The sequence below is a fragment of the Pleurodeles waltl genome, chromosome 5, assembly GCF_031143425.1.
Source record: "Pleurodeles waltl isolate 20211129_DDA chromosome 5, aPleWal1.hap1.20221129, whole genome shotgun sequence".
Classification (NCBI taxonomy): domain Eukaryota; kingdom Metazoa; phylum Chordata; class Amphibia; order Caudata; family Salamandridae; genus Pleurodeles; species Pleurodeles waltl.
The window spans coordinates 1566592813-1566613986 of record NC_090444.1 but is presented as its reverse complement, the minus strand read 5'-3'; positions in this window follow the sequence as shown (position 1 = coordinate 1566613986).

Below are 21174 nucleotides of genomic sequence, written 5' to 3'. Positions count from 1 at the left end.
GGTTATAAAATACTGGTTGAAGAACCAACCTATGTATTAATAGTTTGGTTCATAAAAATCTGAATTGTAGTAAGACATAATATGACTCAACCCATGAATGTTATTGAGGTAGGTCCCAAATTGCAAATCACTGAGATTGAAGGCCACCACATGGATGGCAGCCTGCTCTGGCATATATATATATATATATATATATATATATATATATATATATATATACTATCAATGATGTTATCAAAGATCTTGTGAGTGCTGTAAAATGTGGGGTAAATAGCAGTTCATGGCGAGGTCGCAAGTTATAGTTACCTTAGGGCATGAGTTAAATTACCTGACATAACTATAACACGCAAATTTCTATTGTTTTGTACTTTAAAATGTGAGCCTAACCATAACGTCCCTGTAAACGTTGTTTTTGCAGTGAATTTCTATGGGTTTTTATAATGTAAAGTAATTTTAATTACTATACGTTAATTCAACCACTGCTGTGCAAGGGCTGTAGCTGGGCACAGGCAACCCCGTATAACCACCCAGCCCTGCTCAATGAACATCTTTGGTCGCACGTGGCAGGGGTTGGCGGCAGTCTAGGCCCTGTAGCCAATCCTCTATAACCATCCAACCCCTCACCACACACGGCCTAAGGCTGTGCGTGGTCCAGGTCTTAGAACTTAAAGGGGGAAACATTAAATATAAATATTTGGGGGGAGCATGGGCCCCACCAGGTCCCAGTGACCACTACCTCCCCAGAGCCTGGAGCACAGAGCAGCATAATAAACATTTTTAGGGTCCGCCATGTGGGCCGCCCTGGTACCCAGGGACCACCACCTCCCTGGGACAGCATTAATTAAATATATGGGTGGGCCGCATGGACTGCTCTGGGTCTTGGGCTGCACCACCTCCCCGGGGTAACAACATTATACTTTTGAGGGGGGTGCATGGATTCTCCCAGTCCCTGGGGACCACCACCTCCCTAGTACCATGTGGACCCCCTGGGCTCAAAGCTGTGCATGGTGCAGGGTTTGGAGCTTAAAGGGGGAAACATTGATATATACATATATTTAGGGGAGTACATGGTCCCCAACAAGCCCAGGGGACCAGCACCTCCCCAGGGTTGCATAATAACAATTCTTAGGGGGCCTACGTGGACTCCCTGGGCTCTAGGGACCACCACCACCACCCTGGGGCTACATCAAATTCATCTAAGGGGCTTGCCACCCCCACTTCTAGGGACAACCACCTCACCAGAGCTAAAACATCATAATAAGGCAGAGGAGTTGCATAGACCCCCCCGGACTCTGGGGAACACCACCTACCTGGGGCTACAAGATTAAAATAAAGTAGAGGGGCTTCCTGGATCCCCAGGGCCACAGGCACCACCATATCCCTAGGGCTATATTTAAAAAAAATGTGGGTGGGCAGCATGGACCTCCGAGGCCCCAGGAACCACCACCTCCCCGGGGCTACATTAATACAAGGAGGGTGCATGAGGACCCCTCCAAGACTCCAGGGACCACTACATCCCTGGGTTGAAATTATTATTTTGAAATACGAGAGGGGCCATGTGGCCCCCTCCCTATGCTGAGTTTGGTCCCAGGTGACCCCATCCGTCAGGATGCAGCTACATATTCATGGGTGCCCTGGCCCAACCCAGGGCACACAGTAAAGACTTACGGAGGGGGGCATCAAGGCCAAAGCTGTTTCACCAGCTCCCATCTCCTGTGGGAGCCGGCTTTGCTTCCACACATAGGGAGCAGCTGCAAATAGCAGCTCCACATGTGCAGGAGCAATAATTGTATCTCCTTCCCTGTCTGCATGACAGCGAGCAGGGAAAGACATGAAATCTCCACTTTCAGCAAGCAGGAGCATTTTTAAAGTTCCCATTTTCTGGAAGAGGAGTCTTTGCATTTGCCTGGCGGTAGCTGTCTTAGCTACCGCAAAGCAAAAGAAAACAACTACCTCCCAAGGGTTTGCACCTTGGGAGGTAGCAGGAGCCAGCCCTGGAGGTGGTGGGACCAGGGGCATATATGGCTCCAGGAGGGGGCTGTGTGACCCCACTCCAATATTTTTATAAAGTGAGTAACCCCAGGAATGTGGTGGTCCCTAGGGCCCACGGGGATCCACCAAGCCCCCAGCCTTCTCTGCAGCCTCGGAAGGCCTGCGTAACTCCCACCTTATTTCTTTATTGTGGCCCTGGGTAGGTGGTGGGCACAGGGTGTCCGCACAGTCCTCCTGCATGCTTTGTTTTATCCCTAGGTAGATAGTGGTCCCCAGGGCCTGGGAGGGTTCACACACCCCCCTCAAAAAAATCAGGTTGCTGTCCCGGGGTGGTCGTGGACCCTGTGACTCAGGGGGGTCCCTGTGACCCCCAGTATTAGTTTCTTTAGCCCCGTGGAGGAAGTTCTAGGAGGTGGGGCTCAGTGTTCTCCCCTCCTTTGTGTTGGTGGAATGCCCACAGGACCTGGCCAATCCAGAGGCAAAAGCACTCAGAAACGTAGTAGACATCTTTTGTTTTTTAAATCATATCGAAATCCCTGCATCAATCTGTCGGTTTCTACGTGATTTAAAAAATAAATGCTTCTAAGCCCTGGCAGGGTTCTAGGGGGACTCTTGGGCCTAGGGTACTGAGTTAGGGTATACATACCCTGCCAAAAAGAGTTGTCCTGAATGAAAGCACACTCACAACAGGTCATTAATGAATTTAGCAAAGTCAGCAACTTTTTCAAAGGATGCACTTTGCAGCTCACTTGAGGTTCACTGGGACAGAACTGGTATTCAGTTGATATCAGGTGCCTGCAATTAAATCTGATGAGCAGCCAGGGAGTTGGCCTTTGAAAAAGGAAGGACATGTTTGCTCTCTGCTGATAAAGGGATGAACCTATAAACACGTGTCCAGAGATGTTTGAAAATATAAGGCCTGAAATAATGAAAATGCCAAAGACTTATCAGTAAGTTGCTGATATTGCTACATTCCATAATGACCTGTCGTGAGCGCGCTTTCGTTAAGGGCAACTCTTTTTTGTACAAATTTAACGGCCTGTCCAGCCGTGAAGGCAGCACCACTGCATAAAGGAGCAGTTCTATGTGTGACTTTGTGGATGGTCACTTTCAGAGCAACAGGTTGGAGCACTGGCAGCAGAAAATATTTTCTTACTTTGAATTTGCCCATTGGGGTAATGAACTGTGTTTTATTATTTTGTTTGGCTTCAGCAACCCACTTGGGATAGAAATGTAAAATGTGCAGGAGTACCCTTACCAGGATGCACTTTGCAGCTCACTTGAGGTACACTTGGACAGAACTGGTATTCAACTGATATCAGGTGCCTGCAATTAAATCTGCTGAGCAGCCAGGCAGTTGGCCTTTGAAAAAGGAAGGAAATGTTTGTTCTCTGCTGATGAAGGGATGAACCCAGAAACATGTGTCCAGAGCTGTTTGAAAAGAAAAGTCCTGAAATAATGAAAATGCCAAATAATTCTCTGTAAGATGCTGACTTAGCTACATTCTATCATGACCTGTTGTGAGTGCACTTTCATTCAGGACAACTCTTTTTTTGTATATATATATATATATATATATATATGTAGATATAAAAAATAAACCAAAGGTTACAGGGAAGTTACACTTAGGCTCACATTTTAAATGTACAAAACCACAGAAATTCACCAGTTATAGTTAGAGCTAACTCAAGTAACTATAACTCGTGCCCTAAGGTAAATATAACGCGCACTTGCCATGCACAGTTTTTCTGTCAAATATTTTACTGCAAATATTACGTTGATATTATTAATGAGGTTATCAAAGATGCCATGATTGCCGTAATTTGTGGGGTATTTAGCAGTGCATTGCAAGGGTCTGAGTTATAGTTCCTCACACCTTGCTCATGGGTTGAGTGATAACTTGCCAAAACAGATTAAAAAAAAGACCTTAAAGTATAGATAGAGGAAAGTCCTCCTTTTTTCCCCCAAAGGGTTTGTACAGATACTGGTGGTTACTTACTCTTAACTGTGCCTGAGTACTGATAATGAGGCCCTGGGTCAGTGCTCTGTGTAAAATGGATTATGCAAATTAAGCTAATTATAATTAGCTGTATCAACCTACATATAAGTCCCTAGTATATGGTAGGGCATGCAGGTTTAGGAACCCCAGCATAGGTAATGCACCCTTAGGTTCACTGCTGTGGTGCTCAGGGTTATTTTAAACGGAGGCCTGCCTTGCTGGCTGCTTTTAAGTTAAAGTTAACCCCAACTCCCACTTTGGAATAAAAAAGTACTTCCAAAGTCTTAAGCTACCTTATTTGCACATATAGGTTAGCCCTAAGGTGTGCCCTAGCTGCCCCCAGGGTTTGGTATAGTGTAACTATAAGCAGGGACTTTATAAAAGATGTTTTGTAAGCCCAGGTGAGGGGAAAATAGCTAAATTAATCCCCCCCCAGTGTAGTGAATGGGCGCCATAGGCTAACAGGTGGAAACTTTATTTTAAAATAATAAAGTCTTAATTTACATAGAAAGGAGATGCATATGGCATGTTTAGTACCAAATTAAAAGTTATCATAATTCCAACAACTTGCCACTGCTGAATCTAATATAACTTGCACCTAGAAAAAGTTTTAGAACTCTTCCTAAAAGTTACTAGTTTCAGGTCGGTAGTGCCCTTCTCTTATGGGCCAGCCTCTGGCAGCCTGGACGGGCTGCCTTGATGAGGTGTGAAGTGGCCTGGACTGACACAAGGCAAGCAATGGGTAGGAGGAGAACTGCCTCAGCAGATGGTGGAACAGGATGGTGGGAGAGCAGCAAAAATGATCTTCAAAGGAGGGAAGGACATTTGGGACAGCCATTGTACCTCTCCTATTTCCTGCAAAGCCAGACAGCCAGGGCCCCCCTAATTAGATTAAGGGAGGGCCAGAAGTAGGTGTGCCAAGGGAAACTTCACCATACCAGTGGGTAGACTCAGCTACACCTAACCTCTGAGATTGGATTTTTACCATCTTGGATTTTTGGAAAATGTTGCTCCCTGGGATTACTTTTTGCCACACTTCCCAGGATGTGGTCATTCATGAGGGTAGTGGCCTGCACATGATTGGGCAGATGCCCCCCCTGCTTTCCACCCCCCAGGAGCAAGGATAAAACGGGTCCATAAGTGGACCAACCTAATGTCGTAAGTCAAGCCACTTTATGTTGACAGTGAGGCAATCCAACAACGCTGACTCAAAATTGGCTTGTTGTAGAGGATCGTCCGACGTCAGAGAGAAAAAACTCCCATAAAGTTTTGTCCAAATGTAAAAAGTTGACCTAGCTTTCCTGCGCAGTGGATTTGAAAAGGGCTCCAGAGAGGTTGGCTTCAATTTCAAGTTCCCCACAGACAAAGATTTCCATCACGAAAAAAAGTCTAAGTCCGAACGTAGAAGCCTTCAACAAGGTCTCCTACGGCGTGTTTCCAAAGAGGACTCCAGGAAGGTCAGATGCGACTTAGGCATTCGCCCCAGTGCAGAACATTTTCAAGAAAATTACTAAGTCTGAAGGTAAAACTTTGACCAAGTCCTCCTGCTCACTGTAGCCAAGCAGGGCTCCATCACGGTTGGCCTCAAATTTTTACTTTGCCCTAGTCGAGTTTGACCAAGTGTCCAGATTGGCGCTTTTGCTTTCTTTGTGCTAGAAAACATTTAGGGCCAGATGTATGAAAATATTTTGCACCCGCAAACGGTAAAATCGGCCGTTTGCGAGTGCAAAATAGTGGTCTGAAATGCATGAAAGGCATTCGTAGACCACAAAGTAGAAATCGCAAAAATTGTGATTTTTAGCGTTGCGACCTGGATTTTGCGAATCGCAATTTGCGATTCGCAAAATCCAGGTCGCAAGGCAATGCTGCAAAAAATCGCAAATTGCGATTTTTCGCAGAACGGTATTTTGCACATGCAAAATACCATGATCTGCAACCAGGTGGTAACCTGGTGCAACATTTAAAAATGCAGTAAAACTGCATTTTTAAATTGAACATGTAAAGCACACATGCCCTTTTGGCATGTGTGTACCTTATGTGTTAAAAAAAAAAATTGGGGTGCAGGAGAGGGGGCCTTAGGCCCCAAGAACCCTGGCTGTTTGCATTTCCAAAATTGCGATTTCTGGTTCAGAAATCGCAATTTTGGAAATGCAAAAAATTTGCAGCTATGGGCCAACAGGCCCATAGCTGCGAATGGGGCCGGTATCGCAATTTGCGATTCGGTAATAGCATTTGCGATTTTTAAGAAATCGCTATTACCGATTCGCAAATGTGATACATGGCCCTTTGCGAGTCGGTAATAGCGATTTCTTAAAAATCTCTATTACCGAATCGCAATGGGCCGTGATGGTACATCTGGCCCTTATTCTTTAAAAATCCATATCTCTGGTTCCCTTTATTGGATTTTTATCTTTTTAGTAACATTTTAAATAAAACAATATAATCTATTTTTATAAATTGGTGTTGGATTTTATTGTGTTTCAATTCTTTACTGTTTTGTGATTTTTTAATGCTTTAAACACCTGTCTCCTAAGTTAGGCCTAACTGCTCATTGACAAGCTACCAAGGGTTGAGCTAGGATTAATTTATTAATTAATCTTGTGGGGCTTGTGGTCTATTGCTAAGTGTAGGTACCTAACTGCCCTTACCAAGAATCCACTTTCCAACAATAGACATAAATGAAGGACTGGGGTAATGCAGTGTGAAAAACTATTTTATTACCAAAGTCAATTCCAATGAGTTGAACCTGAGATTTGAAGGAAACATGAGTGAGGTATGTGTGGATTTCCTTGATCTGAAAATAGCTGTGGAAAGAGGCCAACTTACTTCAAGTCTCATCAGGAAATATACTGCAGGCAATACTCTTTTGCGTGTATTGGGCAATTAGCTGTGCATGGTGAAGGCAAGAGTTATAGTTACCCTATGACATAAGTTATAGTTAGTTGAGTTATCCATAACTATAACTGCTAAAGTTCCATATACTTGTGCAAGTAAATCCAGAACCTCTCTATAACGTCTCTGTAACCTTTGCTTATTTCAGTGAATTTTATGTTTTTTTTGTAGCAAGAACACACGTAAATATAACCAGCACTGCCCACAACCTTTGGTCATGCACAGCAGGGGTTGGGCTCGGCAGCCAATATTCCTGCATGCACCCACCCCACCCATCCACATGCCGCAGGTGTTTTTTTCACTTTTTCTATAGATCTGTGGATCTACCATATGGATCTATTGTTCTTCAGACTGAACAAATAATAAGTTGGTTAATTTTTTGCCCATGAGGGGCCCCTAGGGAGCCACTATATGTTTCCTATGGGGTCAGAATACCTGTATCAGTGTTTTGTTCACTTTTCTTTTGTACCTCCTTGCCGATGCAACAAACAGAATGGCAGCAGCGACTTGTCTGTCAAGTTGCTGCCAGGCCAGTCAGGGCCTTTCTTTTCCCTCTGATCCACAGAGGATCTGCGGGTAGATTTAACTGATCCTCAGAATTCCTATGAATCTATATTTTTTAACCTTAAATAACTCTGAATCCTCTGAATGGATTTACGGCCAATTTCAAGAAGCACAAATTGCAAACCAAGATTTAGCTTCCTATGGAATTTGGTGTAATTCTGTTCAGTGGTTCGGGCTGTCACCATGTTTAATGAAAGCAAAATCCCCATAGACACAGAATGGGGAAAAGTTTGTTGGGGCCATCCTTTTTCTCTGCCCCGCTTGACAAATTACCCTGAAACTTTCCAAGCAGAACTAGGCCAAGTAGGACACTTTTTTTGCGAAAATTGAATGAAGATTCATCAAAGGACTCAAAAGATATTAGCGAAACAAAAAAAACTTTGGCTATGGAAAACGTTATTCCTAATTATAACTACCAACTGGCTATTGTATATATGTCTCAGTTTGACTGGGTGTTTTAGTGCTTGTATGTGTGTGTGAGTGTCTATGTGGGTGTGAGTGTAGGTTTGTGAGTTGCTCTATTAGTGTATGAGTGACTGCATCAGTGCATCAATGGGTGTGTGAGTGGCTGTATCAGTGTGTTGCTGAGTGTGTGAGTGGTTGTATTGGTATGTGAGTGGGCATGTGAGTGGCTGTATCGGTGTGTGGCTTTGTGTGTGAGTGGCTTTACTATTGTGTGGCTGGGTGTTTGAGTGTCTGTATTGGTGTATCGCTGGGGTGTAAGAGTGCCTGTATCAGTGAGTGGATGGGTTTGTCATTGGCTGTTTTGTTGTGTGAATGGTGGGTCTGAGTGTACCAGAGTATGGCTCTGTGTGAGTGGCTGTATCAGTGTGTGAGTGGGTATGTGAATGACTGTATCACTGCGTGGCTGAGTGTGTGAGTGATTGTATTGGTGTGTGAATGTGTGTGTAGATGGTTGTATCAGAGTGTGCTGGGTGTGTGAGTAGCTGTGCTGATATGTGGCAATGTTTGTGAGTAGCTGTATCAGTGTGTGTCTGGGTGTGTGAGTGGCTGATTGATGTGTGAGTGGGTATGTGAGTAGCTGTACCAGAGTATGGCTGGGTATGTGAGTGACTCTATCAGTGTGTGGCTTGTTGTGTAAGTGTCTGTGTTGGTGTATGGCAGGGTCTTGAATTTCGGTATCTGTGTGCCTGAGTATATAAGTCACTGTATTGGTGTGTGAGTGGGTACATGAAAGCTGTACTAGAGTGTAACTGGGCATGTGAGTAGATTTATTGGTGTGTAGTTTGGTATGTGAATGGCTGTATCTGTGTGAGTGGGTATGTTGGTGGCTGTACCAGTGTGTGGATAGGTGTGGGGGTGTGGTTGGGAGTGTCAATGGCTATATTGGTGTGTGCCTAGGTGTATGAGTGTCTGTATCGGTGTGTGAGTAGCTGTACCAGAGTGTGGCTGGGTGTATGAGTAGCTGTAACAGTGTGTGAATGGGTGTGAGTGCTGTATCAGTGTTTTTCTGGGTGTGTCAGTGACTGTGTTGTGGTGTTCCTGGGTGTGGAGTGACTATATCAGTGTGTGAGTGGGTGTGTGTGTACCAGAGTGTGGCTGGGTATGTGAGTGGGTATATTGGTGTGTGAGTGACTGTATCAGTGTTTGGCTGGGTATGAGAGTGGCTGTATCAGTGTGTTAGAGAGTGTGTGAGAGGCTGTATTGGTCTGTTAGTGGATGTGTGAGTGACTGTATCAGTGTGTGGCTGCTTGTGTGAGTGGCTGTATCAGTATGTGACTAGTTATGAGAGTCTCTGTATCTGTGTATTTATGGACGTGTGAGTGGCTGTATTGGTGTGTGAGTGGCTGTATGAGTAACTGTATAGGTGTGTGCCTGGGTGTGTGAGTGGCTATATAAGTATGTGAATGGGTGTGTGAGTGGCTGTATCAATGTGTAAATGGGTGTGTGAGTGGCTGTATCTGTATTTGCTGGGTGTGTGGTTGTATCGGTATGTGATTGGGCATTGGAGATATTGTATCAGTGTGTGGCTAGGTGTGTGAGAGGCTTTACTAGTGTGCAACTGGGTGTGTGAGTATCTGTATCAGTGTATCACTGAGTGTAACAATGCCTGTATTAGGGTGTTGGAGGGTGTGTGAGTGGCTGCATAGGTGTGTGAGTGTTTGTGTGTGGCTGCATTGGTGTATGGCTGAGTGTGACAGTGGCTTTCTTGGTGTGTGAGTGGGTGTGTCTTTTGCTGTATTGATGTGTGAGTGGGTGTGTGAGTGACTGTGGCTTGTTGTGAGTGGCTGTATCTGTGTATGGGGGTGTGTGATTTGCTGTATTGGTATGTGATGGGTGTATAATTGGCTGTTTTTGTGTGTGGCAGAGTCTGTGAGCGGCTGTATTTGTATGTGCCTAGGTTTGTGAGTGGCTGCATTGGTGTGTAAGTGGTTGTGTGAGTATCTATACTGGAGTGTTGCTGTGTGTGTGAGTGGCTGTGTTGCTGTGTGGCAGGGTCTGTGAGTGGTTCTATCAGTGTGTGCCTGGGTGCCTGGATGTATCAGTGTGTGAGTGGGCATGTGAGTAACTGAACTGAGTATGGCTAGGTGTGTGAGTGGCTCTATTCATGTATGGCTGGGTCTGTGAGTGGCTGATTCAGTGTGTGAATGGCTGCATCAGTGGTGGCTGGGTGTGAGTGGCTGTATGGGTGTGTGCCTGGGTGCATGAGAGGCTGTATATATGTGTGTATGGTTGTGTGAGAAGCTGTACCAGACAATGGCTGGATATGTGAGTGTTTTCATCAGTGTATCCCTGGGTATGTGAGTGGCTGTATTGATGTGTGAGTGGGCATGTGAGTGACTATCAGAATAAAACTGGGAAAGAAAGTAGCTGCACTGGTTTGCTATAGGGTGTGTGAGTGACTGTATCAGTGTGTAACTGAGTGAGTGAGTGGCTGTATCAGTGTGTGGCTTGCTGTGTGGGTGGCTGTATCAGTGTGTGAGAGGGCGCCAGTGGCTATATCAATGTGTGGCTGTGTGTGTGAGTGGCTGTGTCGGTGTGTGACTGGTGTGTGAGTTGCTATCTCATGTGTGGCTGGGGGTGTGAGTAGGTGTATGGGTTTGTGAATGGGTTTGTGAATTGCTGTATCAGTGTTTGAGTAGATGCAATTGTAATTGTGATTGTAATAGTATTATACAGCGCTTACTACCCCTGTTGAGGCGTTGAAGCGCTTTTCGGCTAGTAGCATGCTACTCCGGAACCCAAAAGGAATTAGTGGTGTATCAGTATAAGGAAATATGAGTACAGTTTTAGTATTATTATGAGTTAATTTGAGCCGCGGATATGTGAGTTCGATTGACTGAAGTAATTGAGGGGTGAAGGAGGGAAGAATCCAGAAGTGTTAACTGGGAGTTTGTAGTAATAGGATTTAGGCTTGGGATCAGTAAAGGGGGGATGGAGGAAGGAAGAGTCTGTGGAAAGGGTTAGGGAGATCATGGTAGCAGGAGGGGTTTTGGATGAAGTAAAGGTGAGTTAAATGAGGGAGAATTTAATAGGGTTGTTTGGGAGATTATGGTAGTAAACTGAGATTTGGGTGAGATGTGGAATAGGAGGGCCGAGCTTAGGCAGGGTTATTTAGGAGATGAAAGCACTAGAATGGTTTTGGGATGAGTCAGAGTGGGAATGGAGGATAGATTGATAGAGACATGACATATGGTGATGGGTAAACAAAGTAAAGCTTATAAGAGAGTAAAAATATAATATGTTCTATTTATAATTTGTTATATATATATATATATATATGTATATATATATATATATATACACATATATATATGTAAACACATACACACATTTTTTATCTTTATTTATATTGAATTTATTCTTTATTATTAACGTTTGTTTAGATTTATTGATAATTTGAATTGTATTTATAGATTTTATTTAATTTTTGTTACTTTTTTTCTCTAGTACAGTAGGACTAGAGTAATAAATAAATAGATATGTAAGTACATAGTAGGGGAATATATGTCCAAGGAAAATAATAATGGGTATAACATGAGAAGAAAAGTAGTATTCTATAAACACAGAATTTCAAGATTTGTAATGATTTGAAGTTAATTAATAAGTGTACTTTTCTAACATTTATTTATCTTTACTCAGTTTTTGAATAGCAAATACCTATGATAATAAACATTTGATCAGAGTGATATAAAATGAGAGCAGGGATTCATAAGTATCTAATATAACAACTTATCTAGGAGCTATGCAATGACCTATGAACATGTTAAGCATAGAATAACATACATTTATATATATGTATATATATATATATAAATATATATATATATATATATACACACACATATACACACGTATATGTACATACATACACATATTTAAACCGTGAGTAAATATGCATTAGTTAAACAGGTTTAAAGAGTATGTGTGAAGTTTATTGTTATGACATAGAAGTGAGACACAGTTTCCAAAATAACTATATGTATCTAGAATATACACATAATCAGATACAAAATATTTATCAACACAGGCATATGCAGTCCTTAGCTGTTTGAATATGGTGGCTATGAGGGAAAGAGCCAACTCTTGAGTAGTATTCTGAAGACAAGATAGTTATCTGTGGATCTTATAGTTGGGGGTAATGAATTCCTTAATTTGGCTGCTGAACGGAGAAGGATGTACCACCTATAGGGGGTCATTACAACCCTGGCGGCAGGCGGAGAACCGGCGGTAAGACTGCCAACAGGTTGGCAGTCTTACTTCGTGGAATTATGACCATGGCAGTTACAGCCATGGTCATCCGCCGGTTCTCTGTTCCGCCCTCTAGGGCGGAGACGACCGCCGGGCTGGAGACCTGGGTCTCCAGCCTGGCGGCCGTCACTATACCGCTGGTGGTATTTGGACCCAGCTTACCGCCGTGGATTTCCAGCGGTTTGAACCGCCATGAAATCCATGGCGATAAGCACTATCAGTGCCAGGGAATCCCTTCCCTGGCACTGATAGGGGTCTACACCACCCCCACCCCCACCCCGACTCCCTCCCCTACCCCCCCACCAACCCTGCCACCTGCCAAAGGTGGCAGGGCCCCCCTCCCCACCCTGACCCCCAACATCACTTCACCCATACCCGCACCACCAACATACTTACACGCACACACGCCGACATATATGCCTACATCCACACACAGTCATACACGCACACCCACATTCAAACATACACGCACACATCCATACAGACATACCCACAGACATACACGCACTCATTCCCTTACACACAACACCCCTGCAGGCATACACGCACTCACACCCCCCTCTACATACACACACGCACACCCCCATGCACCCACAAAACACAAAACACCCCCCTCCCCTCACGGACGATTGACTTACCTGGTCCGACGATCCTCTGGGAGGCAACAGGAGCCATGGGGGCAGCTCCGCCGACACCACACCGCCAACAGAACACCGCCACGGCAATGGCTGTTGGCGGCTCTCCGTCCGTAAAAGGACGGAGAGCTGCCAACGGTCATAATAGGCTGAGCGGCAAACCGTCACCAATGGCAGTCTTCCGCACGGCGGTCTCGCGACGGTCTTTGAAAAAGACCGCCGAGGTCAAAATGACCCCCATAGTCTTTTTCTTGTATGGTGGTGTTCTAAGGCAGGGTGCCAATCTTGAGCAGAGGTTTCTTTGTTGAAAGTATTTGGTTATTTTGCTTCTGATAAAAAGCGGTCCTGTTCCATGTATAGCTTTGTGGGTGCTACAAAGCATCTTCTGGCAACAGGTAACCAGTGTAGTGCTCTCAAGGCAAGGGAGATGTGGGCTTGTGGCTTAACATGTAACAATAGCCTGGCAGCGGAGGTCTGAATACATTGTAGTTTTTTCATAATAGATAGAGATGATCCATGGTAGAGGCCATTGGCATAATCCAGTTTAGATAGTACAGGCGAGATAGTAGCCTGCACGTTGTTTGGAAATCAAAGGTGAGGGAAGATGGATCTCAGAAACTTCAAGGTGATGAAGCTTGTTTGTGCTAATTTGTGATTCCAAGGTTTTAAACTACCTTGGATAATTGAGGAGGTGGTTCGAGATCATCAGGCCAGGCGCACATCATACTTTTTTCCGTCACCACACATGATTATTTCTGTTTTGGAGGCATTTAGTTTGAGATGGCTCCAAGTCATCCACTGATCAACGGCTCTGAGGCAACTGAAGATTTGTGAATTTTCAATGTGTTTGGGCCTGTCGTAGGGTGGCCAAGTAAGTACACCAGGCTTCTTGTTTCTTTGGGTACGTATATTTTATTGTTCTTTTACAGAGTCGTTTTGGTGGGCTTTTGTTTCTTGGTAGGTAAGGGTATAGTTGTTAGTTCATAGAAAGTTCTCTCGTCTGGATGATAATTTCGTCTTCTTCTTTCTTTTCCTCTTCAATACGCCTCTCGGGAAGCATGTGGGGACAGAAGAAGAGGTACGGTAAGTGATTGTTTTAACGTCTTTCTCTCTCTCTCTCTATCTCTTTTCTTCACTGTAATATCTCAGTACTTATTCTTTCTTTCTTTCTCCTCCTCTACCTCTTTTCTTAATGTCTCATCTCTTTTCTCTCTTTCTTTCTTCTGTTCTTCGGCTCGTATCTCTTTTTTCCTTCCTGGGTTTTCCTAAGTCTTTGTTTTCCCTGTCCTGCTCTTCTTCTCTGAGCTGGTTTCTGCTAGCCACTTTCTCTCTCCTTCTGTGTTTTTCCTTGGATGCTTGCATGGCCTATTATTTCATCAACCTTTGTCTTCTTTCCCTTTTATCAGGTATATCTCTGTTTCCTCCTTTCTTTCTTCTTTTGGATATTCTCTCTCTATTCTGTGCTTGTGTTATCTCCCCTCCCTACCCTTTCCTCACTCTAGTCCCTCCCCGTCCGTGCTTCTTTGTTTCGTGCCCGTGAACGCTCACCCCCTTCCGCCTCCCACCTCTTTTCCCCGTGTTGAATTTCGTACCTGACTTAGCCACGCTTCTCCTGAAGCGTGGCAGGTCCTAGGTGTGTGCTCCCCGGGGCCAGCAGTCTTCATCCAGGGGTCGGGACCGTGAGGGTGTCGGATCCTCTGAACTGCCTTCCTTCCAGAAACACCTGACGTCTCCCGCTACGGCTCCTTCTTGCACTCCTCCCGATTCTGTCGTCATCTCGCTGGTCGGCTCCTCTGTTCTTCTCCTCCAGAACGAACGCGCCGGCATTTTCTCTGCTATCCTTCTTATGGCCCCTCCTTCCCCCGAACACTGCGGGGAACCAATAGGGAGGCAGGCTCTGCGGTTTATGTCCGGGACTCCATGGGCAGAGTCAGCGCAAGTTCCAGTCGTGTGCGGGTCAGCACAGTCTGGCCTGTCACAGGGCCATACTAATTTAAGTAGTATATGTGTGTCATCTGCATAGTTGTAGCATGTGAGATGAAAATCATTGATCAGTTCTGGTAATGATATCATGTAGATGTTGAAAAGCAAAGGTGAGATGATTGATCCTTGGGGGACCCCTGCTTTTGTGAGGTAGGGTTTGGACGAGAAGGAGAGAATAGATGATATTAGTTCTTTTTTGAAGGTAGGATGTAATCCAGTCAAGAGCAGTACCTTTTGTGCCAGCTTCGAGGAATCTTTCAGTTAGGGTGTCATGGTCAACCATATCAAAGGCAGCCGAGAGGTCCAAGAGAAGTAGTGCAGCAACTCCATTGTGGTCGACTGTGTTTTTAAGATCATCCCAGATTGCTATGAGTTCCGATTCAGTGCCTCTTCCTGATCGGAATCCAGTCTGGCAGTCTGAAAGTATGAATTGTGACATCTGGGTGAATGCTGCTCTTTCTATCAGTTTGCCCAGGAAAGGTCCATTTGTGATTGGTCTGTAGATGTTGGGGTCTTGCGGGTATAGGTTTGTTTTCTTTAATAACTGTTGTATGTATGCCTTTTTCAGGTGTACAAGAAAAGTTCCTGTAGTTAAAGAGTTGTTGATTCTTCTCCTTAAAGGTGTGGCAGCTGAAGTAGATAAAAGAATGTTCTTGAAGATGTGTGGAGGACAAGGGTCAGAAGGGCAACCGGAAAGACTGCTTGCTTTGACCAAATGCATAAATTCACCTTGTGATATTTGTTTGAAGGACTGTAGATGCTAGGCTTGTTTATTCTTAGAGGGTATTTTAGGAAAGGTGTTGGTGCTGATGGTTTTCTTCTGTTTTAAATAGGAGTCCAATGTGCCTTGGTTGTGTAAGGAGTTGCCAGTTTGTTTGTGAAATCTTGAGTAGTGGGATGACTTCCTTCCATGCATGTAGGTTTTCAAAATTCATCGAGAATCTTATACAATTCTTTGGTTGCAGATCTAGCATTTTGAATTCTGTCTGAGTAGTACCTTTTGTTTTTGCTTTTTTGATTGATGATTTGTATATTCTGTTAAGTTATTGTAGCTGCAGTTTGTCTTGACTGTTGATTGTTTTGAGCCAGGTCTGTGGGATTATATGTGTCAGTATGTGACTTGTGTGTGAGTGTCTGTATTGTGAGTGAGTAGATGTGTTAGTGGCTGCATGGGAGTATAAGTGGGTGTCTGACTGTCTAATTGGGTTATGTTTTTTTTTATTGTAGTCTGGAATTCACTGGCAATGCAATCTTATGGAGCAACACTAAAATGACTAATTAGTAAACTACATTAATCCAATGGATGCTGTCACTGAGCTGTATAAAACAGAAAAAAACAACTATGAATTCCTATTACAATTTATAAATGTATATAATAAACTTAGAAATGTCAACAACGCATAAAATCATAATAAGAATAAATCACCACATATTTCTCATGCTGTAATGCAATGTTATAATAACAATAAGCCTTTTATTTTCCCTTTTTTTTACTGTTATCACCTTTTATACTAAAATACACCATAAATGATGTACTACAAATTTGTGAACAATCATTTTACTTACACTTGCTTTACTAGTGTAAAGAATTATATGGGGAAAAAATACCTTCATCATTACAACTAACACTAGATATATAAGGCACACCAGTTTAGGGAAAGCCTGATGATGTCATCACCGCTGGTAGGCCATATGATGTCATAAATACTGATAATGCATCTACTATAACTACACTATTTCACTTTTACAACTGTAATCCTTAGAACCTTGGTTCCAGAAACAAAAGGTAAGATTAGATAACTTATGAGGCAATCTTTGCTTGAATTTTACCGTCCGCTGGCCCAGTGGAAAAGTCATAATAGGGAGCCAGAAATACCGCCAGCGGGAGCGGTATTCTGGCTCCCGCAGCCTCACCGGTCTTTTGAAAAGATCACTGAGGTTGTAATGAGGGCCTATATGTTTTCCCAGAAATAGATATTTGGCCTCTTCTAAAGCTTGTAACCTCAGTTTCAAATTTACTGCAATCTGATCTGCATCATTGTAGCATTAAAATTACATACTTGACATTTCTTCCTACACAAAATGTTGAGATCTGTTCCACAATTTTGGTATCTATTGTTTTGTGTAGCTTGTTTCAACAAACTGTCAAATGTCACACTTTTGCAATCTGGAAAGTTTTAATAAATAAAATGATCTGAATCTATTTCTGTACTTGATGTCCATAAGCAATCTTTACACTCATAGTTCATGAGTAACTAAGTCCAAACTCATCATTAGGTACTTCCTCTTCTTCTAAAACAGGATACATCACCATTAAAAACTTCTGTCCATCCTTCTGAGTGTTTTGAGTAAATTATACAGATCCACTGCATATCTCTATAAAGTGTTGAATGTGTGACACAAATGCAGTTTAGTTTCATCACTATGCAGACTTTGCAACAAAACACATTGCAGAAGACAATGCCTTCTTATGTTTCTGTTCAATTTCATGTACAAAATGAGGTAATGCAAACTGCATTTAGAACAACATTAGCATAAAAGTTGACACCAAGGGTTTGACAACTGGTAACCAACAATATCTCACTCATTTTTATTTTTTTTGTTTCTCAACAACTTCTTTTTTCTCTTTCATTTCTTTCTTTGCAACAACATCAATTTGATTTTTTTCACTTTGGACAAATGGAGAGTTTTTCATAAATTGGGTACTATCCTAAATAAGGAGCATAAAGATATCTTATTCAGTTGTATCCTTTTACACAACTTTAGATCTGAATTTATTCTGCTGTCATCAAATGTAACCAGATACAAACCAGAAAATGTCCTACCTCAGGACAAAGCTATATATGATATACCTTTCTTAAACATGGTGCTACCAATTTTAGTAAATGCTGCATCTAAACTTAAACCTTGAGATTTATGAATATACACGGGGTATGCTCAAGAAACGGGAAACTGTATAACATATACATTTTTCATGATCAAAAAATTTGCAACAGACCTTGCAATCTGCTTTGCACTATCAATCTGCACAAATTTAGTCACTAGGTATTCCACCTCATTCTTATTAGGAAAACAAATGTATTCATCATTTTTATCCATAGCACCATCGACCAAACCTTCTTCAACATTTAGATTTCGACACAGATTTACTCTACAGTTTTTGCAAATACTTAAACATTTCTCCAATCCTGCAGTTCATGAAACAGATATTCCAATTAGTCCAGTTTTCTTTCTAACTTTTCATTTAGCAATACTATGAAATCCTGGGGTTTCATTGTGTTTATTGCCTTCAGTTGTAAAATGTCCTCTTTTTATAATTACGTAAATTATTTGTTGAGAGAGGAACATTCCCCCAATGCAGTCATTAGGCACACTACAGTATAGGTTTTCCTTCTTATATAATAGTAAACATTAGTTCTGCTGCTGTCTTTATTGTTGGAAACTGTTTTTAAGAAGACAACTTTTTAGCACCGGCCTTCCCTCTTTTGAAAGAATACAAATCTTACAAAATATTTCTTTATTCAATCTCTAATGCTTGCACATATTCCTAAATATTTTTTTGTATTTGAAATGTACCCAAATATTTACATTACCAATGCTTCCCAAAGAATTTCTAGTTTCATCATGGAGCAGCGTTTTGAACACAGGCAGTCCTTTCACAGATGTAAGTTGCAGTAGAGCTCTGAAAACAATCATATTTTTCCTCCAATCAGAACATCGCAATCTGTTCTCAGAATCTGTTGCATTCTTGAATGTACAAAGGCACGCATTAAGGGGCTTTTTTATAAGCCTCTTGCACTTCCGGAGTGTCACTTTTCCATATAAGCCACTAAGTGTGAGACTATGCTCCCCTCATCTATGATTAAGAGCATTAACTTTTTTAACACTCCTGAGTCTTTTTGGTATTTCAGTTCGTTGTCATGTTCCCGAAGCAGCATCAAACGTTTATGTAAAGTAATACCTTTGATATTGTGTACAGCTAATCCAGTAGGTGCTGTAACCATAAATGACAAATTACATGCTGTAGTCTTTGGTAGGAAAGCAGTGAAGAATGTTTAAACAAACGTTTACCGGTACCTGCTTGACCTCTGACATACAACAGCATAGGCTTAAGTCTTAAGCATGCACACTCTTTCTTGGCATAAAACAATCCATGCTCAACTGCAGCTTTCACCTCCATATATATTTCCCTTTGTTAATCATTTAGTTACCTAACTAATTCTGACAAATCAATTGTTTCCTGTCTTGCTTGTTCCATTACAGCCTCCACCTCATTCATTGCAATAGCAGCTTAATTTCCAATTAATAGCAGTCCAAGTGGATATTGACTTTGAGGACCTGAACTTTGGCTGCTTTGTGAACTCTCCTTAGCTACCTCATCAGAAATTGTTTCGTCCAGTTTAATATCATCATTTAACAATTTCAGATAGTTTGGAAAAATTGAGCACTCAATGCTATCCTTTGCATCAGTGAAACAGTCTTCATAGGAGTCAAACTCTCCTAGTAATTGTGATTCAGAATGTTGAGGTTTAACCATTCACAAAAGTGCCAAATAGAAAAACTCAATTTTTTCAGCAGTCTGACAACTCAGTTTTCTATGGTTAATTAGACTGCATTTGCTGTGTCGTATCAAACAACCATCGCAGCCAACTACAGCAAATATATCTTCATCTATATTTTCTGTCACATTCTTTCTATATGTGTTGCTTTGGAGTATTTCATAGAGCTAAACACTTTCCAGGTGTGCATTTCATTGTGGATAGTGAGTGTCCAACATGTTCCTTTTAACTATGTCTGTTCTCTCATGGTCAAATCCAGCATGACATTGAATTTCTGGAAAATACTTCAAAACTCTATTTCAAGTTGATTCCAGGCCTAGACTCACCGAAACAATTCCTCTCAACTAAGAATATAAACTAGATTAATTTAACCGATCACAGCATTCAAAGGATCTAATTTCCCTGTGTAAAAGCATCTTCAAACAGAAGCTGTAAGATTTTTGTGTTAAAGAATTTTCAACAGCAATCTCTTCCAAAACATCTTTTATCTCCGTTTTCTCAGATTTTGTGATGTATGAAGTAACATAACAAGCAACAGTTATAGAGCTGTCTGCTGCAAACGGAAAATCCATATTGGTATTCCACATTTCCAGAATCACAGGGTTGTAGTCATTACTATATTTTGAATCTTCTGATCTCCTCAGGTTATAAGTGATTTGGGTGATTTACAAGTAAGTGTAAGTCTCACTACTGAAAGAAAAAAACTGTTCACTCTTCCTGTTGAAATAACAGGTCTTAGAATTCCAAAAACACATTTTTTGTAAAATGTTCCTATTTCTCTGTATTTCCTTTGACGGTCCTGCCCACATCTATGCGATTGGAAAGGAAGGACTTGCTCTGTTTTAGGACTTTTTCCTCAGTGACTTTAGGGATGCTACACGTAACATATTGTTTTATAAAAGTAAGTACAGACTCATCTGTGTCTGTTCCAAATGTTGGTATAACTTTTATCCACTACAGCATAGGAATATGAGGAGCATCACTTGCTTGTTACGCTTTATGGCAAAAGAAATCAGTAACTTCTGCTCGGGGTGGATTTGTTTTTGTTGTAGATGAAATACAGCATGGCTTAAATCTGTGGTTAGAATACCTGCAAATATTTGCAGAATCCATAGAGCAACGTTCTCCTGGTGTCTCAAATTTGATGCCCTTCATGTGAGAGTTTACTTCTCTCCAAAAGTGATAAAAGTCACACCATGCACACCCAGCACAACTCAGGGTCACAAGCCAAGTTGGTGCACCTAAGTTGTAAAGCACACACTTTAGCTCACCATGGCATCAGTACCAATACTTACTGGTCCCACGTTGACATGCCATCAAATTTATCAAATTGAACTCCAACTTTTCATCTTTTCCATAAATGTTTTCAACAAACTATTTTGCAGACATATTTTGTAGATTAGCCCCTGTCTTAAGAATATGGTTAACAGGATTTGACGGTCCAGACAAATCACAGTTTTAAATAAGAAATGGAATATATACGGGATACTTTGTTGATATATAGGGTCATATGAATATAATCTTGATGACCTATACTTTACTGCAGGCATTTGGACAGGGCGGTCATCATACCGTCTGCCTGCTCCAGTTGGAACTAGTTGAAGAAAACATCAAGGGTCTGATTTAGATTTTGGCGGAGGGGTTCCTCTGTCACAACAGTGACAGATATCCCGTCCGCCAAAATCTAAATATATTAGGAAACAACGTTATCTAGAATTGGGTGGACAGTATATCAGTCACAGTTGTGACAGAGTAACACTTCTGCCGAAACCTAAATGAGGCCCTTAGGTGGTCATTACAACCCTGGCGGTCGGTGTTAAAGCAGCGGTAAGACCGC